This window comes from Capra hircus, chromosome 5 (genome assembly GCF_001704415.2).
Source record: "Capra hircus breed San Clemente chromosome 5, ASM170441v1, whole genome shotgun sequence".
Classification (NCBI taxonomy): domain Eukaryota; kingdom Metazoa; phylum Chordata; class Mammalia; order Artiodactyla; family Bovidae; genus Capra; species Capra hircus.
The window spans coordinates 61,918,821-61,944,409 of record NC_030812.1 but is presented as its reverse complement, the minus strand read 5'-3'; the positions used below and the strand labels follow the sequence as shown (position 1 = coordinate 61,944,409).

The 25,589-nt window shown below is 40.8% G+C and overlaps 1 protein-coding gene across 13 annotated transcripts in view; it reads left to right on the top strand.

Annotated features, from left to right (window-relative positions):
* Positions 1-25,589, top strand: part of ANKS1B (ankyrin repeat and sterile alpha motif domain containing 1B) — a 1,150,317-nt gene that overhangs the window by 801,499 nt on the left and 323,229 nt on the right. The gene's annotated exons all lie outside the window — the stretch shown is intronic.

Sequence of the window (25,589 nt, the reverse complement as noted above, 5' to 3'; positions counted from 1 at the left end):
TAAAATCCAATGTGATTAAAACAATTAGAGAGTGGAGCCAGAGGTAAAACAGATAAAGTAGGTTGGGTCAGGTTGGTATCAGGCTAAGGAATCTGAAATTTATTCTGTGAGCACAGGGGAATGGACATGACTAGACTGCTTTAGGCCAGTTAATTCTGGAGGCTGCAGACAAGAGGAATTAGAAGGAGAGAATGGTAAAGTTGGGTCATCCACCAGGGGAAAGATTCAGGGGGCAAGATTGGAGGCAGGGGAGCAGATGGACAGGAAAAGATGCATCTGAATATATGAATGTGTTATATATTTTATATTCTCCTCTGTGCTTTTCCTTTCTAAGGAGGCCTTACTTTCTCCTTCTCAGAATGGGAAAGATAAATACTAACCACTGTTTCTAAGGAAGTGACAAGACGAAATTTGCCAACTGACAGTGAACTATCTACTGATAGAAACTTGCCACGTCGCAAATTCAAGAAAAGTCAAGCGTACACAGGAGTTTTAATAATACAGTTTTCTACATTAAAAGGGAAAGAATAAAAAGTCCTTAGCACTATATCTGGTTCTTGACATATTGTTCACCTTGCTACTTTTGTATCTTTACTCAGAATCACTGTTTTGTGAAACTTCTGAAGTGGAACCACTTCTTACCACCTTAGTAATTATTACCCTAGTCAACACCAACCATGTCTAATCACACTACCACAATAGAATCTAACTTGTTGTCTCTGTGTTAGACTACTTGAGTCAATTTCTGATTGGTCCTCGCACCTGAACAATGCATAGATGCCTTATCTCTGTCCCAGTTACCTTTCTCACCACTTTACAGTTGAATTTCCACACTGCACCCGGACAGAAATGTAAATCAGATCATGGCTCATCCTGCTTAAAATCCACCATGGATTCCCTTTTGCACTTAGCATCTTTATCATGACCTACGAAAATCAATAGGATCTGACCCCTTCCCACCAATACAACCTCATCTCTCATTCTCTCTTTCTTCCATTCTCTAGTCATGTGTCTTTCTTTTTTGTTCCAGAATATGTCAAACTCATTTTTGCCTCAAAGCCTTTCTGTATCAGTCTGTCTGCCTGGAAAGCCTTTTCTTCATATCTTCAAATGTTTGCTCCCTACGTCATCAAATCTCTATTCAGCCATCACCTCCTCACAGAGGGTTTTGTTCCCTCAAAAGCACAGCCTTTGCCCCCATCACTGTCCCTTGTGTTGTCCTGCTCCAGTTTTCTTCATAGCAATTTTGGCCACCTGAAGTTATATTATTTGTTTGCTTATTTTCTGCTTTATATTTTTTTATCTCATCCCCGGGATGCAACAGTAATGAAATAAGGTGCCTTGATACCTTATTCTCCCCTTGGCACCCTATCTTGTTCCTTTTACATATCCAGTCCCTGAAATGGTGCCTAGCACATCAAAAAATAATTTGTGAAGTAAAAGAATACTTTACTCTTTCTTTCCTCTAAGATTTGATGGCCCTATGCTTGTTCTGTCTGAAGGTATTAATAATATTATACTACTTTATGTTATAAACATCTTGAGGGCAGAGACAATGCCACGTCCATCCTTGAACTTCCCACTGTGCTTAGCTCAATATATGCACTTAAAAGAAAGAAGAATGAGTGATTGAGTGAGTGGATATTTCTTACATGTTATTCAAATATATTTTTTTAATCAAAGAGTACCTCAGTTTTTAAGCTATGTCTATAATCCTGTACATGCCATTTTGAGAAACAAAAGAACCTGAACTTGGAATTATTTGAAGAATAAATGAAGTGTTTATCTTTAAGACAGAATATCATTCCCATCAGAGAGAACAATATAATAGAAATAACACAAAATTAAGCTTCTATCAAGAGGCTGATGCTGAAGTACTTATTATGCACCCAAATGAGTTCAGTTCAGTTCATTCAGTCAGTCAGTCATGTCCAGCTCTTTGCGACCCCATGGACTGCAGCATGCCAGGCTTCCCTGTCCATCACCATCTCCCAGAGTTCATTCAAACTTATGTCCATCAAGTTGGTGATGCCATCCAAACATCTCATCCTCTGTTGTCCCCTTCTCCTCCTGCCATCAATCTTTCCCAGCATCAGGGTCCTTTTCAATGAATCAGTTCTTCGCATAAGGTGGCCACAGTACTGGAGTGTCAGCTTTAGCATCAGTCCTTCCAGTGAATATTCAGGACTAATGTCCTTTAGGATGGACTGGTTTGATCTCCTTGCTGTCCAAGCTACTCTTAAGAGTCTTCTCCAACACCACAGTTCAAAACCATGAGAACATCCAAACACATGTTCAGCAGCACAAACAAAATGTTATAATGCTACAAATTGATGCTTTGCCTTCTTAGGTAATGAACCCAATCTTTAGGTGGTTAATAGTGTAATTCAACTGCCAACACATTCATTTGCATTCCCTCAAACTTTGCACTACCAAAAAGTGGGCAAACTGTCTCTTCATTTTGTTTGTGCAATTTTAGTCCTCAGAATATCTGTGTTCTTCATCTGTCATGAGAACTATTCCATGATTGCTACCTGAGATCCTTTAATTAACATATTGTGTTTTGGAGAGATTGTTCCTAAACAGAGAAGAGGTGGTTTGCTAAGTGCAGTTTTGATCTGTTATCACAGTTCAGTGCATTTTTTTATGCTTTATTTGTATTTGTATTGTCTCAAGTTTCAAAGACAATGTTTATTCTTTTTGTAATGATGTTTTTTCTATAATATCCCCTTTTAATATTGAAGTAATTACTTGTGCATAGATCTGAATGTTCTCCAGTTCACTTGATATGCTGAACACATAGAATACATTCCATGTATTCTAAGCATAGACATCTTTAAAACAGTAATCATATCAGTTCCTCTTTTCCATCCATTCTTTCTCTCTGTCTTTTACAGTGCCTGACCTTTAGGTGCAAAATTTACTTTATCCATTTTCACCCAGCATCCACTTCCCTCACCAAATCCAACTCAGTCTTTCCTTAGGTCTGAAAGTTTCCTGGAACTTTTACCCTTCACTCTTTTTAAGAAAGGACACAAATCACAAGTTCTATGAGAAGATGGCTTCTTTTGTACTCTCTTAGAATCTTTAAGCATGTTGAGCTTTTTCTGTCCTCAAGACACAGGGAAATTATCTGATTACTTATTTGCAACATATCATTTACTTTTTCCCAGGTAAGAATTCTGTTATCCAGTCTGTGGATAATCCTCTAAAATCCTTTTATAAGGGCATAATCTCTTTTGTCCTTTGACAATATAACACCCACAGGTCAGAAATTCAAAGGATTATCATTTTAAAGGTTTGCAGAATTTCATGTGAAGGCCTGTAGAGTATCTGCTCTTATCTCTCCTCCTGAATTGAAAATGTATGTCAGCATGCTAGCAACTTTTATATCACACGCTCACTTCATTTTCAATGTTTTTTTTTTCTTATGTTTTCATCTTTTATAATATCTTTTAGAATTACTTTGTCATTGTCTACATTCCCTATCCCCATTTGGATCTAACTAGTTTCTTTGCTGCCACCCCACACCACCAGTGCTAAAGTCACTAAGGACCAGAGAAACAGAAATTCCATAAGCCACTTCCACCTCACCTTGGCTTCAGTAGGTTTTGATACTCTTGTCAGCTGTCAGCATCATCCTCTTTTGGCCTCAATACCCAGTTATCTTCCTGCCTCTCTGTTGCTCTCTCTCCTTGCCTGCTCATTCTCCTCAGTTAAACATTGGCATTCCTCAAAACTCAAACTCAAAATATTTGATGACTAGCAATGGTAATTATCTCAGGACTCTTGATCATAGCAGTTTCTGGTATTCATTGTTTTGTTCATTGCTACCCTACTTCTGTTTTATTGCATAATGAACACCTGGATTGTAGCTGCCTTTTTTGTCTAAGTTCAGTTCAATTTGACCAATATTTGTTGGGCTGCTTAGTTTCAATATTTTCACCAAATGACACTGAACACCTCTGACCAGATGAATTGCCACCTTCCCCATCCTCAGTCTGAGATTTTGTTTTTCTAAAACACAACAACAGAGTTATCTCTTACTCCAATAGAGAAGTGAGATTCTCTGTAAGGTATCTATTCCTATATAACAAGTTACCTCAATCTTAGAGGCATGTTACAACACTTATCATCTCTATGTTTCTGTGGAGTAGGGATCTAAAAGCAGCTTAGAGTTTTCCTGGTGGCTCAGATGGTAAAGAATCTTCCTGCAATACAGAAGACTGGGGTTTGATCCCTGGGTTAGGAAGATCCCCAGGAGAAGGAAATGGCTACCCACCGCAGTATTCTTGCCTGAAGAATTCCATGGACAGAGGAGCCTGGCAGGCTGCAGTCCATGGGGTCACAAAGAGTCAGACACGACTGAGCGACTAACACTTAGCTGGGTCTTCTGGCTCTTGGTCTTTCACAGACTACAGTCATCTTGAGACTCAGCTTGGGAGAATCCACTTCCTACCTCATTCATCGGTTTTAGGCAGGATTCTGATGTTTGGGGCTTTTTGGACTGAGGCTTCAGTTCCTCACAAGCTATTGGCTGAAGGCATCCCTCAGTTTCTTGTCACATAGGCCCCTTTGTAAAGAATCTCACAACATGAAGCTGGTTTCAACAGCACAAGCAAGTGAGAAGACAGGAAAGTGCCAGCAAGATGGAAATCTCGGTCTTCTGTAACATCCCAACCCTTTGCCTACTCTGCTCATTATACTCAGACCACAAATCAAGCCCAGACATAAGAAGAGGCATTCACACAAAGATGTGAATACCAAGAGGTGGGATCACTGGGGCCATCTCAGAAATATGCCTGCTACAGATACACTTTATAAGGATCCACTTTACAGTCTAGTTTCCTCGTCTGCATTCGCAGTCAAAATGGAATAACTATTACATGGTTACAACAATAACAAAACGCTTTCTTTATTCCCATGGGCCATCTTCATGGTACTATGGTATTCACAATTAGATGGTTTAGTAACACATTAGTAATCACCATTCAAAAAAAGGCATATGTCTCAGATCTGATGTTTAGTCTGTTGTTCACTCGCTCAGTCATGTCCAACTCTGTGACCCCATGGACTGCAGCACTCCAGGCTTCCCTGTCCATCACCAACTCCCAGAACCTGCTCAAACTCATGTCCATCAAGTTGGTGATGCCACCAACCATCTCATCCTCCGTCGTCCCCTTCTCCACCTTCCTTCAATCTTTCCCAGCATCAGGGTCTTTTCCAGTGAGTCAGTTCTTGGCATCAGGTGGCCAAAATATTAGAGCCTCAGCTTCAGCATCAGTCCTTCCAGTGAATATTCAAGGTTGATTTCCTTTAGGATTGACTGGTTTATTGCCTTGCTGTCCAAAAGACTCTCAAGAGTCTTCTCTAGTACCACAGTCTGAAGGTATCAATTCTTCAGCACTCAGATTTTTTTATTGTCCAACTCTCACATCTATATAGGATACAATCATACAGAAATTAGAGACCTTGGAGATTTGCCAATTGCACTCAAAGCTATGAAGCTTTAAGGTCATGAGATCTGAATGCCACTCATCTAAGTGATACATACAAATCAGTAATCCTATAAAAAAATTTTAAAAACATGTTCAGTCTTTGTTGGTGCCTCATTATTGAAAGGAGCATACTTCCATTTATATTAAGGAAATGAATTGGCCAGACTCTCTTGGACAATACTTAAAGGATATTAGCAAATTAAACGCATTAAAAAAAAAAACTATCAAAACTAGAAAGTAAAAGGGATCATTGAACTTTAGACCTCATCGGAACAAATAAATGCAGGCAACAGTTGACCAAAAAATACCTTGGGATACAAAGATGCTGGCAAGGACTAAGAACTCAAACACTTTTTTTTAATTTAAAATTTTTATTTTTAATTAGAAAATAATTGCTTTACAGTATTGTGGTGGTTTCAAGACAACAAATAGTAGTGAAAGTTGTGGCAAACTGGAGAACACAAACCCTGCCTCCCCACTCAAAAAAAAAAAACCAAAACTCTTCTTTCCACTTTATCAATTAAACAAAGCATTCAGTTCAGTTCGGTCACTCAGTCATGTCCAACTCTTTGCGACCCCATGAATCACAGCACGCCAGGCCTCCCTGTCCATCACCAACTCCCAGAGTTCACCCAGACTCACATCCATCGAGTCAGTGATGCCATCCAGCCATCTCATCCTCTGTCATCCCCTTCTCCTCCTGCCCCCAATCCCTCCCAGCATCAGAGTCTTTTCCAATGAGTTAGCTCTTCGCATGAGATGGCCAAAGTACTGGAGTTTCAGCTTTAGCATCGAATTAGGGACCAGATTTAGTTATAGCTATGACTTTGCTGCTCCTGTGTCATAGAGGATGAGAATCTCTCCAAAAATTAAAATCTTAATACGACTTTATATCAGAGAATCCCTGATTATTTCAGAGTTCAAAAGAGCATTGCAAATGTGTTATTATCTTACCTTGGCTCCCTGCCCAAGATTCTGCTCTTAAAGACTCTAGTTCTTTCAAGGTGCTTGAAATTCAGTTGTTTGTTGATTCTAGTCTTGATGGTTGATGAACATACGTGCAAGGTTTAGGGGGAAAGTGTACAACCAATGTAACTTCTTAATAACTTCAGAAAGGAAGTTTCAGTCTTATTTCCTTGTCACTTAGAAAAATGGTAGAAACTCATTCCTACCGCTTCTGCTGTTTTTCAGAAGGGCAACGACAAAACATAGGCTAGCAACATAGATTCTATTGTTGTGCCTTCTGACAGGGTCACTTCATTCCCCTGTACCAAACTGTCTCTCCATACACCCTCCTCCTTTTGTCTTGCATTTCTTTCTTTTCAATGGCCAGTATCTTAAACATCATGCCACTCACTGTTGACCTACCGCCCTGTGGCTAGCCAATGAAAGATATACTCTCAAAATCCCACACACATATGTGCACTGTTAGCATGGGAACCCTAACGTAAACTGAATACATGATTTAAACCCATGGTCTAACCGAGGGCATAAGATATTCTGCCTCGTGTAGGTCAGGTCCTTGGTGAAGCTGTGGAGTTTCTATTTTCAAGATCTATCCAGTTCTGTAAATGTCTTGTGGTTCTGGGGCAAAGAGATATGCTCACTTAAATCAGAGTAAAAGATCGTTTCTTTTTCAGGAGAGATATTGATGCCATTAAGAGAAGGAAGAAAGAATAATTGATCTTAAGGTTAAAAACTTAAGTCATTTGGAGTAAATAAAATAAATTTTGAAGTGACAGCAAGTCATTCAGATCTATCTTGTTATTTCTTAGCTTATATAATCAGATAATGAACTCAAGCCACTGTTAACACTATTAACAGTATTGTTAATAGTGGTTTCACATTATTAAATTTATTTCTTACGCATACTAAGTCAATGATGGGTTAGGCAGCTCTCCTCCAAGCAGAACGCGGGGATCCAGGCTTATTCTGTCATGTGGCTTTCCCATCTTGGAGCTCTTTGAGAGCTACCATAAGGGGAGAGGGGAGAGGAACATGGACAGCAACACAGGATGCTCTGTTGCCAGGCTCAGAAGTGCATCATTTACTTTAGTCTGCATTTGATGCACCAGAGCTGGGTTTCATGACTCTCACTAACCAGCCAAGAAATAGTCTCCCTCCCCAGGAAGTACTTATGGAATTCTTAAGAATCTCGTCATTCTGTGTTAAAAACACCTTTTTCTTTCTGCACTTGACTGCTGCCTTTCTTCGCACAAGTGTTCACTCCTTAAGATGTATTCCTTGGAGAAGCCTTTTATGACACCCTTTATCTGGGCTAGCATGCTAATTTAATCTTCTGTGCTCCCATTACACCTGATAAGACTGCCTATTGACTAGTTTGTCTCTCTCACTCAAGATCAGGATCTTTGTTATATTCATTTTCACTTTTTAAGCATGGAGCACCTGGGCATAGTAATGCTCAGTTAATATTTATTAGATTGGACTGAGCCAAACAAGAGTGCAGATTAGAAGTCAGTCCTGAGTAGGTCAGGATAGGACTCCCAGGTTAGGACATTTCCCAGCTTGGCACCTTTATATTTAAATGTTTTACAAAGAAGTAAGGCGGGTCCTTCATGAATATAATACCCACACCCTGATGGCCTGCATTTTCTGACATAGACCTTCTCCACCATGCCTCTTGCTTTCTATTTACAAGTGGATAACCAGTCTATTATTCAGGAATATATTGGGAGAAGCAATGACCATTTTATTTATAAAGTTCTTTGAGCCTTTTGAAATGAGAAAGTCCAGTACGCCCAAAGCACAAAATAGCTATAGCTGTTTGAGCTAGATAGATATCCAAATACCTACCAAACACGAGAGCAGTACAGTCCCAACTCACTTATGGATGCTCTGCTTCAAGGTTTTTATGCCGTCTCAGAAAGCAAAGGTGACTGCAGCATTCTTCCTGAGCTAAACATAGAGGATTTTCAGTGTTTTATTTTAAGTGAATTTATCTTGGAATAGTTTATTATTTAGACCAGACAACTGAACTATCATTGTACTCATTATCCCCCATGATAGTTACAGAGAACTATGGGAGGAATTCTGCAAGTAAAAGGTTCTGATCTATCACCATCCCCAGCTGCTGTCATCCTTCAACTTTGAGAAGTTCATCCTCATTTAATAAAAAATAATGGGTCCCTTGGAGTGATACGAAAATCAGCAGTAAGAGTAAAGGAATTTAGATATCTGAGCACTTTCTCTCCCTGGTGTAATTCTCCCAAGAAAATCACAGTTTAGGTCAGCAAAGGACCTTAAGCTATCCAGCTCAGGGACTTCCCTAGTGGTCTAGTGGTCAAGACTTCACCTTCCAATACAGGGGGTGAGAGTTTGATCCTTGATTGGAGAGCTAAGATCCCACATGCTTCATGGTCACAAAACCAGAACATAGATAACAGAAACAATATTGTAACAAATTCAAAAAGGACTTTAAAAATGGTCCAGATTAAAAAACCACATTGTGTTCTATTAAAACATACTACTACTACTATTAAGTCACTTCAGTTGTGTCCGACCGACTCTGTGCAACCCCATAGACGGCAGCCCACCAGGCTCCCCCGTCCCTGGGATTCTCCAGGCAAGAATACTGGAGTGGGTTGCCATTTCCTTCTCCAATGCATGAAAGTGAAAAGTGAAAGTGAAGTCGCTCAATCGTGTCCAACTCTTAGTGACCTCATGGACTTCAGCCTACCAGGCTCCCCCATCCCTGGGATTCTCCAGGCAAGAACACTGGAGTGAGTTGCCATAGGTCATATTAAGTGGCTTACCTCAAGGCAGATTGTTCCTTAGCAACAGAAAAGTGAAAGTGAAGTCATTCAGTCGTGTCTGACTCTTTGTGACCCCATGGACTGTAGCCTACCAGGCTCCTCCGTCCGTGAGATTTTCCAGGCAAGAGTACTGGAGTGAGTTGCCATTTCCTTCTCCAGAGGATCTTCGCAACCCAGGAATCAGAGCTGGAACTAAATCCCAGGTTTTGTCCTCATGCCAGTTAGCTCCTGGATGATACTTTGCTATACCCAAGACTTTGATGATTTTGTATTTGTGAGAGAAACTGTAAAAGTGCAAGAAAGAGCCAAGTGACTAAACACAAAAAGGAATTGTTTATAAAAATGTGTTTCCTTTTAAGTTTCAGGCTTGAGAGGCCATTTTTGCCATTTCTGTAGTACACTAAACTTCCTTCTTAGGACTGGGAGGCAAGGGCTGTGGCAGGGATCCAAAAGCCCTAGAAAAGCAGGAAGGAGACAGACTTGAAAATGGAGAAAGGCAAACGTAGACCAAATCAATTGTCCTGCAGCTACTGAGGGTCAACCCGCTCGTTTATTCTTGTAGGTGGCCTTAGAGGAGCTTCGCTACCAGTAGGAATTGCTGGGTCAAAGGGAAAAAATAAAAAACAAAACATAATGAAATAAAGCAAAATAGCTAAAATAATCTTATTTATTTTCCTCTTTAATCTAGGTAGAGAGGAAGGAAAGATAGGCAAGGTGAAAGGGCACTCTCTAAGACACATCTTTAGAGCGTTAAACTACATGGAGATGACATTTTTATAGGATTAAGCCAGGAAATAGCATGGTGTAATAGTTGGGAACATGGCCAGAACTCCCTGAGTTTGATTTTATCTGACCCATAGAGGTGTGTTGAGTATTAAATGAATCAATACTTGTAAAGCACTTAAAATGGAATTAGGTTCATCATATGTGCTGTATTCATGTTTGTTAAATAAATTTTAAAAGAAGATTGAAGGTGAATGGATACATGCATATGTATGGCTAAGTCCCTTTTCAATCCACCTGAAACTGTCACAACTTTGTTAATTAGCTATCAGTTCAGTTCAGTCGCTCAGTCGTGTCCGACTCTTTGTGACCCCATGAATTGCAGCACGCCAGGCCTCCCTGTCCATCACCAGCTCCCAGAGTTCACTCAGACTCACGTCCATCGAGTCAGTGATGCCATCCAGCCATCTCAACCTCTGTCGTCCCCTTCTCCTCCTGCCCCCAATCCCTCCCAGCATCAGAGTCTTTTCCAATGAGTCAGCTCTTCGCATAAGGTGGCCAAAGTACTGGAGTTTCAGCTTTAGCATCATTCCTTCCAAAGAAATCCCAGGGCTGATCTCCTTCAGAATGGACTGGTTGAATCTCCTTGCAGTCCAAGGGACTCTCAAGAGTCTTCTCCAACACCACACTTCAAAAGCATCAATTCTTCGGTGGTCAGCTTTCTTCACAGTCCAACTCTCACATCCATACATGACCACAGGAAAAGACATAGCCTTGACAAGACAGACCTTTGTTGGCAAAGTAATGTCTCTGCTTTTCAACACACTATCTAAGTTGGTCATAACTTTTCTTCCAAGGAGTCAGCATCTTTTAATTTCATGGCTGCAATCACCATCTGAAGTGATTTTGGAGCCCAGAAAAATAAACTCTGACACTGTTTCCACTGTTTCCCCATCTATTTCCCACTAAGTGATGGGACTGGATGCCATGATCTTCGTTTTCTGAATGTTGAGCTCTAAGCCAACTTTTTCACTCTCCTCTTTCACTTTCATCAAGAGGCTTTTTAGTTCCTCTTCACTTTCTGCCGTAAAGGTGGTGTCATCTGCATATCTGAGGTTATTGACATTTCTCCCAGCACTCCAGTATAAAATAAAAAAAAATTGTAAAGCTGATTTCCAAGAAAAAAAGATTAAAGGTGAACCAAGGAAAAAGTGAGGTTTCTTCATCCATTTTTATGTCTAAAATTCATTACATCAGGTATAAACAATAAGCAAAATGAATCTCTTTTTACTTATTCATTTAATAGATATTTTATGAAATACCTACCACATGCCAGGCACTGTACTCGATGTCAAGCATTTGATGTTAGGAAATAGGACCTACAAGGTCATTCTCCTTGCTCAGCTTATTTTAGTTGGTATGCAAACAAAAAATAGTCAAAAGATGTCCTCTCAAGTAGTAAGGGAATAGACAGAGTGACAAGAATGTATGAATGCTGTTTTAGATCGATAAACTAGGATTCCTACTCAGGCAGCTTAACTGAGGTTCTTAACTATATTGTCTAAACGCTATACTTCAAAGCACGATGAGGATACTAAGTGGATAATCCCTTTAAGTTGCCTCCAAGGAACTTAGAAGTTTACAAAAAGGAATGTTCTTGAGCTTTTATTAACCTAACTTAATTCCAGGTTAACCACCTACTACTTGTGTCATGTTGGACATATTACTTAAATTCTATAATTCTGTTTCTTACCTGTAAAATGGAGATAATAACAGTAGAACCTACCACATTAACTTACTTTGAATTATAAATTTAAAAATGTGCATGAAGTCCCTGTCACTTAGAAGGACTAAGTTAATATTGGTCCTAGCCAGTACTCTTGCCTGGAAAATCCCATGGACAGAGGAGCCTGGTAGGCTGCAGCCCATGGGGTCGCCAGGAGTCAGACACGACTGAGCGACTTCACTTTCACTTTTCACTTTCATACATTGGAGAAGGAAATGGCAACCCACTCCAGTGTTCTTGCCTGGAGAATCCCAGGGACGGGGGAGCCTGGTGAGCTGCCATCTCTGGGGTCGCACAGAGTTGGACACGACTGAAGTGACTTAGCAGCAGCAGCAGCAGTAGCCACTTGTATTTGTTCAGTAAGTGCTCACTAAATTAGCAAAACTTAATAAAATTGAGGGGAGGGGGGGAATTTGCCTGCGGCCAAAAAGCGACAGAAAGGAATTCAATCACTAATATAAGACAGTCTACGACTAAAACTGTCCGTGACTACATTGGAATAGTGAGCTTTCCATTCCCATTTCTCAAAAGACAGATTATTCATGTTTTAAATAAGGGCAAACTTTAAATTCTGATCATCATCCACTAAATTAATTTTTAATACCTTTAAGATGATTATTTAACCTATCAGGAGCTAAGAGAGAAGGTATTTAAAATCATAACTGGGGCTTTCTTATCTAAGAAATTAAATGAATAAGCATAATAGCAAGAGGGCTTCCTGTCTGCACCTCTTGGAGGTAATGTAATCAATCCCCAGAGCTAAGTGGAAAGTGGGAGAATGGAGGAGATAGCGCTTCAGACAGCAAGGGCTCAGTAAATGTGGGTGGCACAGAATGGAATAGAAGTGAACTGAGAAGCTGCATGTTCAGACCATGACAGGGTGGCTCCATGAAATTGTTAATGACATTCTGATTTCATTTTTAAAAAAGCAGAAATAAGTTAATTTACACGAGAGCTCCTAAACAATAGACTCACAGATGTGAAGAGGCATTATCCCCCACCTTTCCTGTATATTTGAATTAAGTTCTAGTTTAAAAGTTGAATATAATTTGGCTACACTTCTTACTTTCAATCGATAGCAGTCAAGTGAGAAGTCTCTGTTCAGTTTATGTCTGCAAATGCACTGAGCATCTACTTATGTCTCAGACACAGTGGAAGGAGAAACAAAGATGAAGTTATATAGTATCTGCCTTCAAGGAGATTGCCCTCTAGCAAAGAAAGTCAACCCAATATCCAAGTGATTTTCATAAAAACAGAGCATGAACAAACTGTAATGGAAGTAAAAATAGAAGCTTTGAGCATTAAATGGAAGGGAAGTTCTCTTCTGCTCAGTGAATCACAAGAAGGTTCCTGGAGGAGGAGGGGAAAAAAAAGCAAACCATTTTTCAAAATGGTTTTGAACCATGGTTTCAAACCATCGTTCAAAAACCGTAAATCATTTTTTTTAATTTTTATTTTTACTTTATTTTACTTTACAATACTGTATTGGTTTCGACATACATTGACATGAATCCACCACGGGTGTACATGCAATCCCAACATGAACCTCCCTCCCTTCTCCCTCCCCACAACATCCCTCTGGGTCATCCCCATGCACCAGCCCCAAGCATGCTGTATCCTGCATCAGACATAGACTGGTGATTCAATTCTTACATGATAGTATACATGTTTCAATGCCATTCTCCCAAATCATCCCACCCTCTCCCTCTCCCTCTGAGTCCCAAAGTCTGCTATACACATCTGTGTCTTTTTTGCTGTCTTGCATACAGGGTCATCATTGCCATCTTTCTAAATTCCATATATATGTGTTAGTATACTGTATTGGTGTTTTTCTTTCTGGCTTACTTCACTCTGTATAATCGGCTCCAGTTTCATCCATCTCAACAGAACTGATTCAAATGTATTCTTTTTAACAGCTGAGTAATACTCCATTGTGTATATGTACCACAGCTTTCTTATCCATTCATCTGCTGATGGACATCTAGGTTGTTTCCATGTCCTGGCTATTATAAACAGTGCTGCGATAAACCATAAATCAAAAAACCATTTCTATGCACCTTAAAAACTTCTTTGTTGTGTCAAGATTGGGGATAGCTCATGACACTCCAAGCAAAATGTGACCAAGAGTATTTGCTTAGCTTGTTCAGGGAGATAGATATGCTACTTTTTTCCCACTTGTAATAACCATTGTTTGAAATACAGCTAGTGCCATCAATCCAGTTATCAATTTCATCCATCACTTTGCCCTTCAAGCTACAATGAGTGAGTCAAATGCTTCAAACCCAAGAAGACGCCTGGAGTCCTTTTCAGTGAAGCACCTAAACTAGAACTGAGTCACTGTTCTCCCACCCCTAAGCTGAGCAGTTTTTCATTACATGGTATTTCTTTGTGGTTATTTTCTGTTGGTGGTCAATGGGAGTTTAAATTTCCATCTTTCAGGTTCAAATTTGATGCTTAATCTTCTGTGGACTCACAGTGAATACTTTACTTAGGAATCCACCTTTCACCTTTAGAAAAATAGCTTGCCATTTTTCTAGCATCTTCTATTTTAGTAAAAAGATATTCAGCTTGTTTTTTTTTTTTTTTCTGGGGGCGGGGCGGGTATTTTATTTTGTTAGTTAACAGATAACTACTGCTCTTATCAGAGGAAATGAGTACTCAAAAAGCCAGCAGATTCCTTTTTTCATGTCTTCAAGAGTGCTAAATAGATACACTTTAAGTGATTTTTAAGGTCATAATTTATAAATCACAGAATTCTAGCAGGTTAAAAGCTTTTTATTCAAAGCATCATCAGTTTTAAACCTCAGCTCCTTATCTATTTAGAGGCTACTGCTGGGTGGGAAAGAATTGTATTTAGAATTTTCTAATACTAAGAGGTAAATATATTATAGAAATTGTTGAATGTGAAGTTTTCTCCACAAATGTACCATAGATTATAGTGTATAGAAGATTGCTTTTCCTGGCTTTTTCCTTCCTTCATTGGAAGGACTGCTGCCGAAGCTGAAGCTCCAATACTTTGGCCACCTGATGCGAAGAGCTGATTCATTGGAATAGACTCTGATGCTAGGAAAGATTGAAGGCAAAAGGAGAAAAGGGTGGCAGAGGGTGAAATAGATAGCATCACCAACTCAATAGACATAAATCTGATCAAACTCCAGGAGATAGTGAAGGACAGGGCCTCCTGGCGTGCTTCAGTCCATTGGGTCACAAAGAGTCAGACACAATTTAGTGACTGAACAACAGGAGCATAGGGAATTGATTTCCCTGGCTTTGTCCTCTGGGACTCAATTACATTATCGTCTATCAACATTTATGCTGTTCACTTTCAACAGAACACTTTTCTAAGTGCTACTGATGTAAATACAAAGTAATAATTGACCTTACAACCCAAAGACCTTAGCAGTTCCAATAGTGTGTGTGTCAGTCGCTCAGTTATGTCCGACTCCTTGTGACTCCATGAACTGTAGCCCAACAGGTTCCTCTGTCCATGGAATTCTCCAGGCAAGAATACTGGAGTGGGTATCCATTCCCTTCTCCAAGGAATCTTCCTGACCCAGGGATCAAACTCGGGTCTCCTGCTCTGCAGAGAGATTCTTTACCATCTGAGCCACCAGGGAAGCCCCATAGGGTTTCTGATAGGACTGGAGCTAAATGACAGACACTTAGGGCGACTCCAGATGCATAAGGTCTGCAGACACCCACGTGCCAGATGATCATCAGTGAATTTCTTTTTCATCCAATCAGCTCATTTTGGCTCTATGCTAGATTCAGAGATGGTGAAAAACGGATAAGACTTGGTTCCTGCCTCAAGCAGTTCTACCTACACTTTGGACAAAGACAAATATGGCAAAAACTGAACTACTATGTGAAAAAATATGCTACAGGAGGAGGGGAGCACTAAGTACATGGAAGCCAAGGAAGGTTTTCTGGATAGGTACATGATGCTCGAGTTTAACTTCGAGGAATTGATAGATATGTTAGCAAATAGAGCATTGAGGGAATCACTCCAGACAGGGATGCTGCCTGTGTTCTGGCTAGATCTAGAGACAGCAGGGAGAAATGGGTGCCCATATTCATCCACTCTTTCTCTGTCTCCCTCTTACTCACTTTCATACACACACACACGCCCACTCACACAGGCATTCACTTCTTTAAGTATTAACCCCAAGGGAAATTATGCAAGAAACTCCTCCCAAACATCTCCAACTCCTCAAGTTTTATTTCTTTTCTTGAACTTGTAAAAACTTTGGCACTTAATTTCCTTATATTTGTATATATTTGAAATACACACACACACACACACACACAGAAAGAATTGCATATTCCTAGAAGAAAAGAACTTTAGACCTTTTATAGTTTTATAAATTTTGTGCTTAAAAATTCTTATTGCATGAAATAAATAATAATTACCGAAACTATTGTTAAGAACTGATTCACTAGTGGGGATTCACATAATTCAAGCTGAAAATTCTTAGTTACTTCGGTGTCTGAGGTAATAAAAATTCTGCTGCCGCTGCTTCAGTTGCTTCAGTCATGTCCGACTCTGTGCGATCCCATAGACGGCAGCCCACCAGGCTCCCCTGCCCCTGGGATTCTCCAGGCAAGAACGCTGGAGTGGGTCGCCATTTCCTTCTCCAATGCATGAAAGTGAAAAGTGAAAGTGAAGTCGCTCAGTCGTGCCCGACTCTTAGCTACCCTATGGACTGCAGCCCACCAGGCTCCTCCATCCATGGGATTTTCCAGGCAAGAGTACTGGAGTGGGGTGCCATTGATGACCAAAAAACAAACAAATGCCCCAATCTATAAGACTGGAGACATTTTGCTAAGAGTCAATCTATTGTCTCTTCTACCCAGTGGTTGTGGAATAGTTCTTAGAGTATTCCCTCACTATAGATAGAAAAGGAGTTCTCAAGAATTCCAGGCAGGGCTTCAAACTGCCCTTATACTTCTCTGCATGTTCTAGACCTCACTGAAATTTTTCCTAATATTCATTCTGGGTCTTTCAAGTCATATGTACACCATTAATCAGACCACTTGTTGACTGTGTGACATCTGCCTTTTTCTCCCTCTCTCCCTCTAGCTTATTGTAGTTGATGATTCTTGTTACCAAAGCTTGAAACAATGCCACCAAAACTTACCAAAATTGTTCTTGGTGCTCTTAACACCCACTGAGTGTGCCAAGTCTGCTACTAATGGTTGCCAAAGGCTGCTTCAGAGCTGCAGGGGCCCAATGTATCAAAGGTGCTAATGTCTGTGCTGCTGCCTACAGTGCCCAGACACTTCCCATCAAGGGCACATTAGCCAATGCCAACTGAATATCCTGCCAATATCACTGAAACCTGCCAGTGTGTGCACCATGACCAACTGCTGGTGCCCAATGTTGAGGGCACCAATATCTGCAATATGGCACCATCCCTGGCTGCTGATGAAGTTGCTGGTGCCAGTTCTGCTAATTCCTTTTGTCCCCAAGTCCCAAAAATGTTTCATGATACAGATTTCGTATTGAAGCTTCTTATTCTTAAGGCATGATCCATAGGCGCTGAGCCAGGGTCCAGTAAGAGAGCCAGATCCTGAAATCCATGCAGAATCATCCATCTCCTTGAACATGTGTCTGTTATCCTGTTAATCAAATGCATATGCCTAGACCACCTTTTTGACAAAAAGAGTCTTTTGTGTTCCCGGGGTTGTTCATTGAAAACAGACTCATGCAAGACCCACCCTGCAATCATCCATACATTCCCATGCTTGACAGATGAAAACAATCCTGTTCAAGCTGAGATCCATGCCACATGGGTGCAGCCATCATGTTGACAGAGTCCGATTCCAGGCTAGAGAACAAGGAACACTTTGTTTTGTGTTTCAGGAAGGTGTCTGGAATTTGGCCACTTCTCACCACCTCTCCTCGAGCACCCTAGCCCCGTCTCTCTTGGGTTACTTCCCCACCTTCTGAACAGCCTTTCTGCTCCTACCCCTTGCTTCCTGTGCACTCCTCTCAACACAGCAGCCAGAGTGACTCTGCTGAAATGTAAGCCAAATCAGGTCACCACTGTGCAAATTCTTGCACTTGCTCCCTGTTTCCCACAGAATGAAAGCCAAAGTCCTTACAGTGCCTTCAAAACTTCATAGTATCTGGCTGGCTGTCCTGTTCCCTGCCCACCTCTGCCTGCACAGCTACTTCAGCCCCTCCCCTGGTTTCCTTGTTGTACTTTGAATGGACACCAGCTCATTTCCTCCTGAGGGCCTTTGCTGTACTGTTCCCTCTACTTGAATCCTCTCCCCCTAGCTGCCAACAAAGCCAATTCGCTCTCTTTAAATCTTTGCTCAAATCTTGCCCTCTGAATAAAATGTGCCCTAACCACCCTATTGAATACCACATTTCAACTTGCAATCAACCCTGAATATTCATTGGAAGGACTGATGCTGAAGCGGAAGCTCCAATACTTTGGCCAACTGATGTGAAAAGCTGACTCACTGAAAAAGAGTGGGAGATGCTGTGAGAGACTGAGGGCAGGAGAAGAAGGGGGCAACAGACGATGAGATGGTTGGATGGGCATCACCAATTCAATGGACATGAATTGGTGCAAACTCTGGGAAGCCTGGTGTGCTGAGGACCATGGGGTCACAAAGAGTTAGACACAACTGAGCAACTGAACAACAACCTGTCCCCATGCAACCTTGAGAACCCCCAGTCCTCCTATTGTGTTCTTTTCACAGCACTTAACATTTTCTGACATAATTTCTCTATTTTTTATGCTTGTTTATTATTATCTGTCTCCTCAGTTAGAATGCCTAATACTTTTTTAGGCATTAAAAAAGAATGCCTATACTCCACAATGCCTAATACTTTTTAATGTTCCACTCACTGATGCATCCAAAACAGTGCCTAGAATATAGTAGACATGCGTTATGTCTTTGCTGAGTGAATAGTAGATGGGTGAACGGGTGAATGGATGGACAGATGGATGGGTGGACAGATGGATAGATGGACGTGTTGTAGGTCCTCAACTTTGTAATTCCTATTTTTTTTTGCCACCCTTTGTATGATATCCTTTATACTTCCCCACCCAAGCAGAACATAAGTTATTCATTTATATACTCCTAACTTTGGTTTTATGATACATTTATCTGTTTGAAGTACTTCAGTGGGTATGTTATTATGCACATGCCTGGAGGCTCTGAGAAAGGACATGGTTTTTAAATATCAAATAAATAAAATTGGCATTCAGAAGGTTCATTATCTTCTGAAGACACAGGGTTGGGGGAAAAATATTTTTTAGTTGAGACTAATAACAAGCAAACAATTTTCCTGATTCATAGTAGCATTTAAAGTTTCTGTTTCAAGAGCAAAGCAGTGTTCTACATAACCAGGGCACTACATAAGCATTGTAGGGACACAAATGTCAGCAAACATGTACTATCAGAGGGAGGAAAAGGGGGATCCTGTGTCTTTTTTTAAATATAGTTCATATCAGTGGTGGAGACTGTAATGTGAATGATGGTGGGCATTGTTCAGCATGTTATTCTAGTTGCAGTAAATCCTCTCCATCTTTAATCTGAGACCTTGTTTCATAAAAGAGCTTTGCAACAAGGAAATAAATTAAAACAAATAGTGATATATAACAGAGGGCTCTAGGGTCAACATGATCTCACAAGGATTTTAGAAATGAAAAGATGGTGAAAGCATGTTCTTTGATTGAATTTTCAAAAATACCCCTTCTACCAAAAGCTTCAGAAAAAAAGTACAATAAAAATCATTCAATAAAATCATTCAACCCCAGTGACCATGTTTACATGTGTACCGTGTAGTGGTTGCATTGGTCCTTTCATCCACATCCCCACAGATCTTGCCTCGCAGACAGCGGCCAGGTTCTCAGGTGATGCTCCAGAGAGCAGTTACTCTATGTGTGCACAGAAGAAACCTGATTAGCAGTCTGCTCACAGTGTTTGCAAAGCAATAAAGACTGCTTTATGGTTGTTAGTGTTGTTATTGTCATTTTTTCCTGCCACGATTTATAGAACGTCTCTTTTTTGGCACTTCGCTCCCTTGATTCATAATCAATCCAGTGCCTTTTAGGAAGGGTTACCCCCCTAACTCTGATGGCTAGAAGGTTCGCTAGTCTGGCTAATGCTTCTGTTCTGTTCACCAACCATCTTGATTGTGCTATTGGAAGTTTATCACCATACATCTTAAAAACGTTTCTTATCTATGCACTTTGTCCATTGCTTCCCTTCCAGTTTACTCCACTGTCTAAGACTTTCCAAAATAAGGAACATCTCAGGCCCTCTCATGGCTAGACCTTAGTTTATTTCTCTTATTCATTAAATAGAAGTCACAGGGCATAAAGAGATAGTACCCAGGCCAAAGCGTTTCACTTTCCCTTTATTCCCCCAAAAGGTAGTGCCAAGTAATATTCAGGTATCACCTCTTCATGCTCCTGCTCTGTTCCTAAAGCTGGGAATCTGCAGTTGTCTGAACATTCAAGTATGCAAAATCAGCAAGGCTCAGTTGGTGGTGGAAAAAATTAGAAGAGGTACTATTATCTGCAATTAAGGCCATAGTGACATCTAAGCACAATTCACTGACCTCTGAGTGTTTAAGTTTCTCCCTATTCTTTTGCAGAAATTGTCTCAATTATAGGGTCTTATTGCAAACCAATGGGCTTCAAGAAACAGATTTGTGTATGTGATGCGTCTCCCTCTACTCTGCAGATACACAGCACAGAGACTTTATCCCACCCTGCTTCCTAACAAGAGCCACAGTATGTTAATCCTTTCAGTTCCACAGAAAGAATATCATTACACGAAGGACCCAGAGTCTCAGGCTCCATAAAGGGCTTTTTCCAAAAGATGACTTAAAACCCCTCACTAATGAGATAATGTACATGAAATAACTTTGGGTTTTTAATCTCATATGATTGTTAGGTGATGTTCTTATCACTGATAGTCCTGTCCATTTGGTGGACATGTCTCTCCCAGCAAAGTTACACTATGATAGCACTTAGATGGCGGTAGATAGAGTTTTTTTCCTGGGGCTCTGTGGTCAGTGGATCTGCCTTTCTCTTTTATGTTCAATCAGTCTTTTAAGAGCCACTGATGAAACAGCACAGTGATGTCTGAGCCCAGGCCTCAAAGCCTGTAGGTGACCTGATCCTCGCGCTACTTGATAGACCTGCATTTAGACTTGGCAGCACACTGTCCGCTAGCACTGCTTGACCTGGTTTATTTTCAGGCCTACTGCTAGTCCAAGTCTTGGTTAGCAGCAGGACAGAGCAGAAGAGGCTGGAACAAGGAGCAGGGAAGGGGGGGAGGTACCTGACCATGTCAGCCATCTGTGTGACAAAACTCCTATCAGAGAGTCTGACAGTACAAAGTATATCCAGGTAGAAAAGAGAAGCCGCGATCCGCTGCAGCTTCACAGGCAAGTTCAAGTTCCTGACACACCGAGGGTGTTGCACCAGTAGGTTCCCAGTAAGTGGTAGTCAGGTTTGAGTGCACCTGGGGAGCAGCAGGTCATACGGAATGCTGCCCTGCCCATATGAGGACCTCCACCTCACATATAAGGTGCCAGCATTTCACATAGAAGGATCCAGCTCTCACCAAGTCTCAGCAAGGCAGCTTCTTCTTTGTTTTTTTAAAGTAGCTGCTTTGAATACAGAGATTATCAACACCAAAATTATCTTCGGCTATGCCTCTCAGCTATGATTTCCAGGAAAGGCAACCAAAACCCCCAAAGCAAGAGACAAGCCCTCTACCCCACCCCAATCTCCACGGCACTCGTGGACTCACTCCTTTACGTCTCTGACCTTCCTCGGCCATGAGTCCTCATTCATCACTCCTTTCCTTGCCTTTTCCTTGTGCTTTCTAAAAACTTCATCTCCCACCTTCTCTTCCCATACAAACTCCTCAAAAGAATCAGTTAGATTGCACTTTCTATGTCCTCATCTCTGACTTACATCACAACCCAGCACAGCCTAGCTTCTGGGCTCTTCTCAGCAGGATGCCAGACCCCTGTGACCCTTTCTCGCTCCTCCTCTCAGCAGACCTCTCTGCACATCCCAGCACTGCAGCCCACAGCCTCCATACAACTCTGCTTCTCTCTTCTTTCTTCAGTCTCCTGAGTATAATCCTCATCCTTTAGTTTGAAAATGTTGGTCTGTCCTCAGGCCACTTCTTTTCATACTACACACTCTCTTCAGTCCCATCCATGCATGACTTCAGCTTCCACTTGTGGGAAAAATAACTAAGATTTATCCAGAGCTTCTTTGTGCTGAACACTGAACTAAACACTACTTGCATTATATTGTTGAACATTTATGGCAACCCTCAGAGGTAGGCATTCTTTTTTATCTCGCATAATACTTATCAGAAAATGGATGCTTAGGAAGGTTGAAGAGTTTACTCAAGATCATACAGCAGTCTGTGCTGCTGCTCAAGGCTACAGGTCTCCTCAGACTTCTCCCCCAAACTTAACACTGCTATTCCCCAACATCTTTAAATTCTCACGTCTCAAAATTATTCATGTCACTTTCTTCTATTTTCTTTTCTTTCTCAGCTGGTAATACCACCAAGTATCAGAACTAGAAACTTGAGGTTTCCTACATTTTTCCACCTATTATCCCTTGCATGGTTGTCACCAAGGGATGGTGGTGTGATTGACAGAAAGATGCCAACAAAGGCAGTTAAAAGAAGTAAAGTTTCTTTTAATGGCAACAGATATGAAAACTTATGGCTTCAGAAAATAAGACAGTGCAGTGTACTGTCAAATGGAAGTACAGGCTTCCTTTAAATGTTCTTCATGAAGTTACCTGATTTAATTTTTAATTCTGTTTTTATTAAAGACTAAGGCACTGAATTAGAGACCTCCTTGTGGTTTAAAGAATAGAATGCCTACTTCTCCCCTGTAATAGTCTGACAGTGAGCAGTCCAGGTTTGTATGTTGACTTTGCTCTATGCAATTCTGGAAGGACCCCGGACCCAGGACCTTCCATCTGTTGCTCTATCATCCTCTAAAGTACTGCTATTTAAAGTGTGGTCCACAGACTGACAGTGTCAGCATTGCCAAGGAGCTTGTTAGACATGCAGAATCTCAGTCTCCCTTCAACCTGTTGACTTAGAACCTGAAGGTTAAGGTCTCCCCTATGATTCTTGTGTACATTAAGATGTGAGGAACATTTCCCAAACTCTGTAGTATTGTTTTGCCCATGGGACCAAAACTAGGCTGTCAACACAGATTTTTAGCTTGAGAAAAGACCCTCCACCCACCCACCAAAAAAAAGGAAACTCTAGAGCAAAGAATCTTTTAGGTTAAAGGTGATCTGGAAGTTACATTAACACTTTCAGTGGCATCCCATAGGCTCAAATGTATTCTCATAGAAACAACCAGAAGAAAAGCTAGTGTATCACATATCTAGTTAAGTAGATATTAGCCTAATTGAAGCCCCATTACTGTGGAAGAAGACAGAATAGTTTTTGATGGACAACAATGGGGCTCTGTCTCAATTTTGTAATACTTTCAGACATAAAAATATCTGCCAAATTTGTTATTGAATTTTTTAGGTTCCTTATTCTCTTGATCTCATTACCATGGCAGTGCCATAATGCCAGCTTCATAACTTGTTGAATTGAGAACTATTTTTTTAAATTTAATCCCAAATCGATTTCAATGTAATTCCATTTTCTCTTATTTTTATGTCCTTTTCCTATTTTTGTTGCCTTCCTCTTTTACATTTTTCATCTTGTGGCTCTATCAGTTTAGAAGGTATTATCCTTGTCTGAACAGACAAAGCTGGTCTCAGGCAGAAAGGATGACAGACAATAAATATATATGTATGTCCATGCATATGTGACAAGCCCAGAATACTTCAAATACAACTAACATATTAAGAGAAAATAAAGCTATAGTGATCATATGATCTTACAAAAACCTTTTAGGTCAGTGGTTTTCAAATATTTCTTTTTTAAGCTTTCTTTCTTCTTACCTGGGTAAGACACTGAAAATATGAGTTATTCAACTGAAGTAGACCAGGCAGTTTTAGAACCTCAGCTGGTTAGCTGTCTTATAATGGCCCCCTTGAAGCCCCAGGACACTGCAGAGCACTGTCCTAGGGTCAGCGATCTCTGCCTGCTGTGTGGCCTGTGATGTTAGCAGTGTGTTCCCTCCGAGGCCAAGTTTGCTTTAAGAGGCTCCTGGAGGACAGTCAATGCCCATTTTGCAGAGAATCAACAAGACATCATGAGCAACAAGGAAGATCTTTGATGAAATGTACCAAGATATCCTCATTTTCCTGAGACGAGCTTTCTTCCCTGCTGTCTCTGATTGCTATTCCAGCTTAGGTTTTCCCCAGACTTTGGGAAACAACTAGTTGAATAGTATTGCCTTGTTGCGAACCTGTTATCATGCCTGCTCACTACTCTGCCTCTCAGATTACAGACTGTGCCTGACGCCCATTCGTGCTCACAGTACGGGAGGCCAGGCAGCCCCTCAAGCTGTCTCTGTCTAGCCTTGTCCTGCCAGATGAGCCTGCTGAGAAAAGAGTATCACTACTGCTAATCTGAGAAAGCAGTCACCGTGCTTCTTGTGGACGCACTCAAGAAAAAAGTGTGGATGACATCTGACTCTAGCCTAAATGTCCTATGAAACTGAAAGTGTTAGTCACTCTTTGCAACCCCATGAACTGTAGCCCGCCAGGCTCCTCTATCCATATCCCATTTGTACTGCATTTTTTTCTTCTGCCTTTAGGTTTCTTTCCTCTTTACTGGATAAATAAATATGACACTAATTTGATATTAATATACAAATTATAGAGTTGTAAGATTTAGGAACTAAAAGGGAACTTTGAGATTATTGATCTAACACCTTTATTCCACAGATGAGAACACTGAAGCCTAGAGGTGAAGTACCTTGCCCATGGTTATTCAGCTAATAACGGTATAGTCAAGACCGCCAGCTGTGGAAAGGGGGAGTATAAAGAGGTTAGCAGGCATAAACTCTTCCTAAAACAAGGTAGGAAAGAAAAGGAAGCAGTGAAAGAGGAAAGAAGAATTTTGATTGGAAGTTGAAAAGATTAGCAGCCAAAAGACTCAACATATACAGTTTCAAAATAAGCATGGGCCCAATTTAGGGCACTAAGGAGGGAAGGAAACTAAGTTACTGAAGACATATATTCAAAACTGCACTAGGCAGTATGCATACCTTGTGTCTTATGATCCTTACAATACTGCAGTAGATACTGTTGTCACATTCCAAAGTTCATTTTGGAAGAAGATAATTGAATTGAAAGACCCTTTGTAAATCAAATGCAGAAGACTTGTTGGCCTAATAAAGCGGAAAAGAGAAAGTCAGATGACTTCTAAGCCTCTACTTGGGTGATGGTGTGCTGTTGCCCAGTCACCCAGTCGTGTCTGACTCTGCAACCCTGCGGAGTGCCGCACACGGGACTGCATATGGTGTGATGCTCCCCATTAACTTAGTTGGGGAATGCAGGGGGAGGCACTTGTGAGCCAAAAGAAACACATTTTTCTTGGGTTGGTGATACTATAGGACATCTATATGAGATATTTTGCAAACAGTTGGAAATTTGTATCTTAGACCTCAAGAAGCCAGTCCTAGAGAAACACTGCAGAAATAAAGGCAGAAATCATTCCAAGCATGGAAAATGATATTTGCAAAGACATGAATGTGTCTTGCACACACAGTTCATGTTCATGGAATGGCTAGCAATTTAGCATACTGTTTAGACAAACTGATGTGTTTAATTATATGTGTTAGTTTATATACAGCAGAGTAGTGTGAGATGAGGTTGAAAAGAT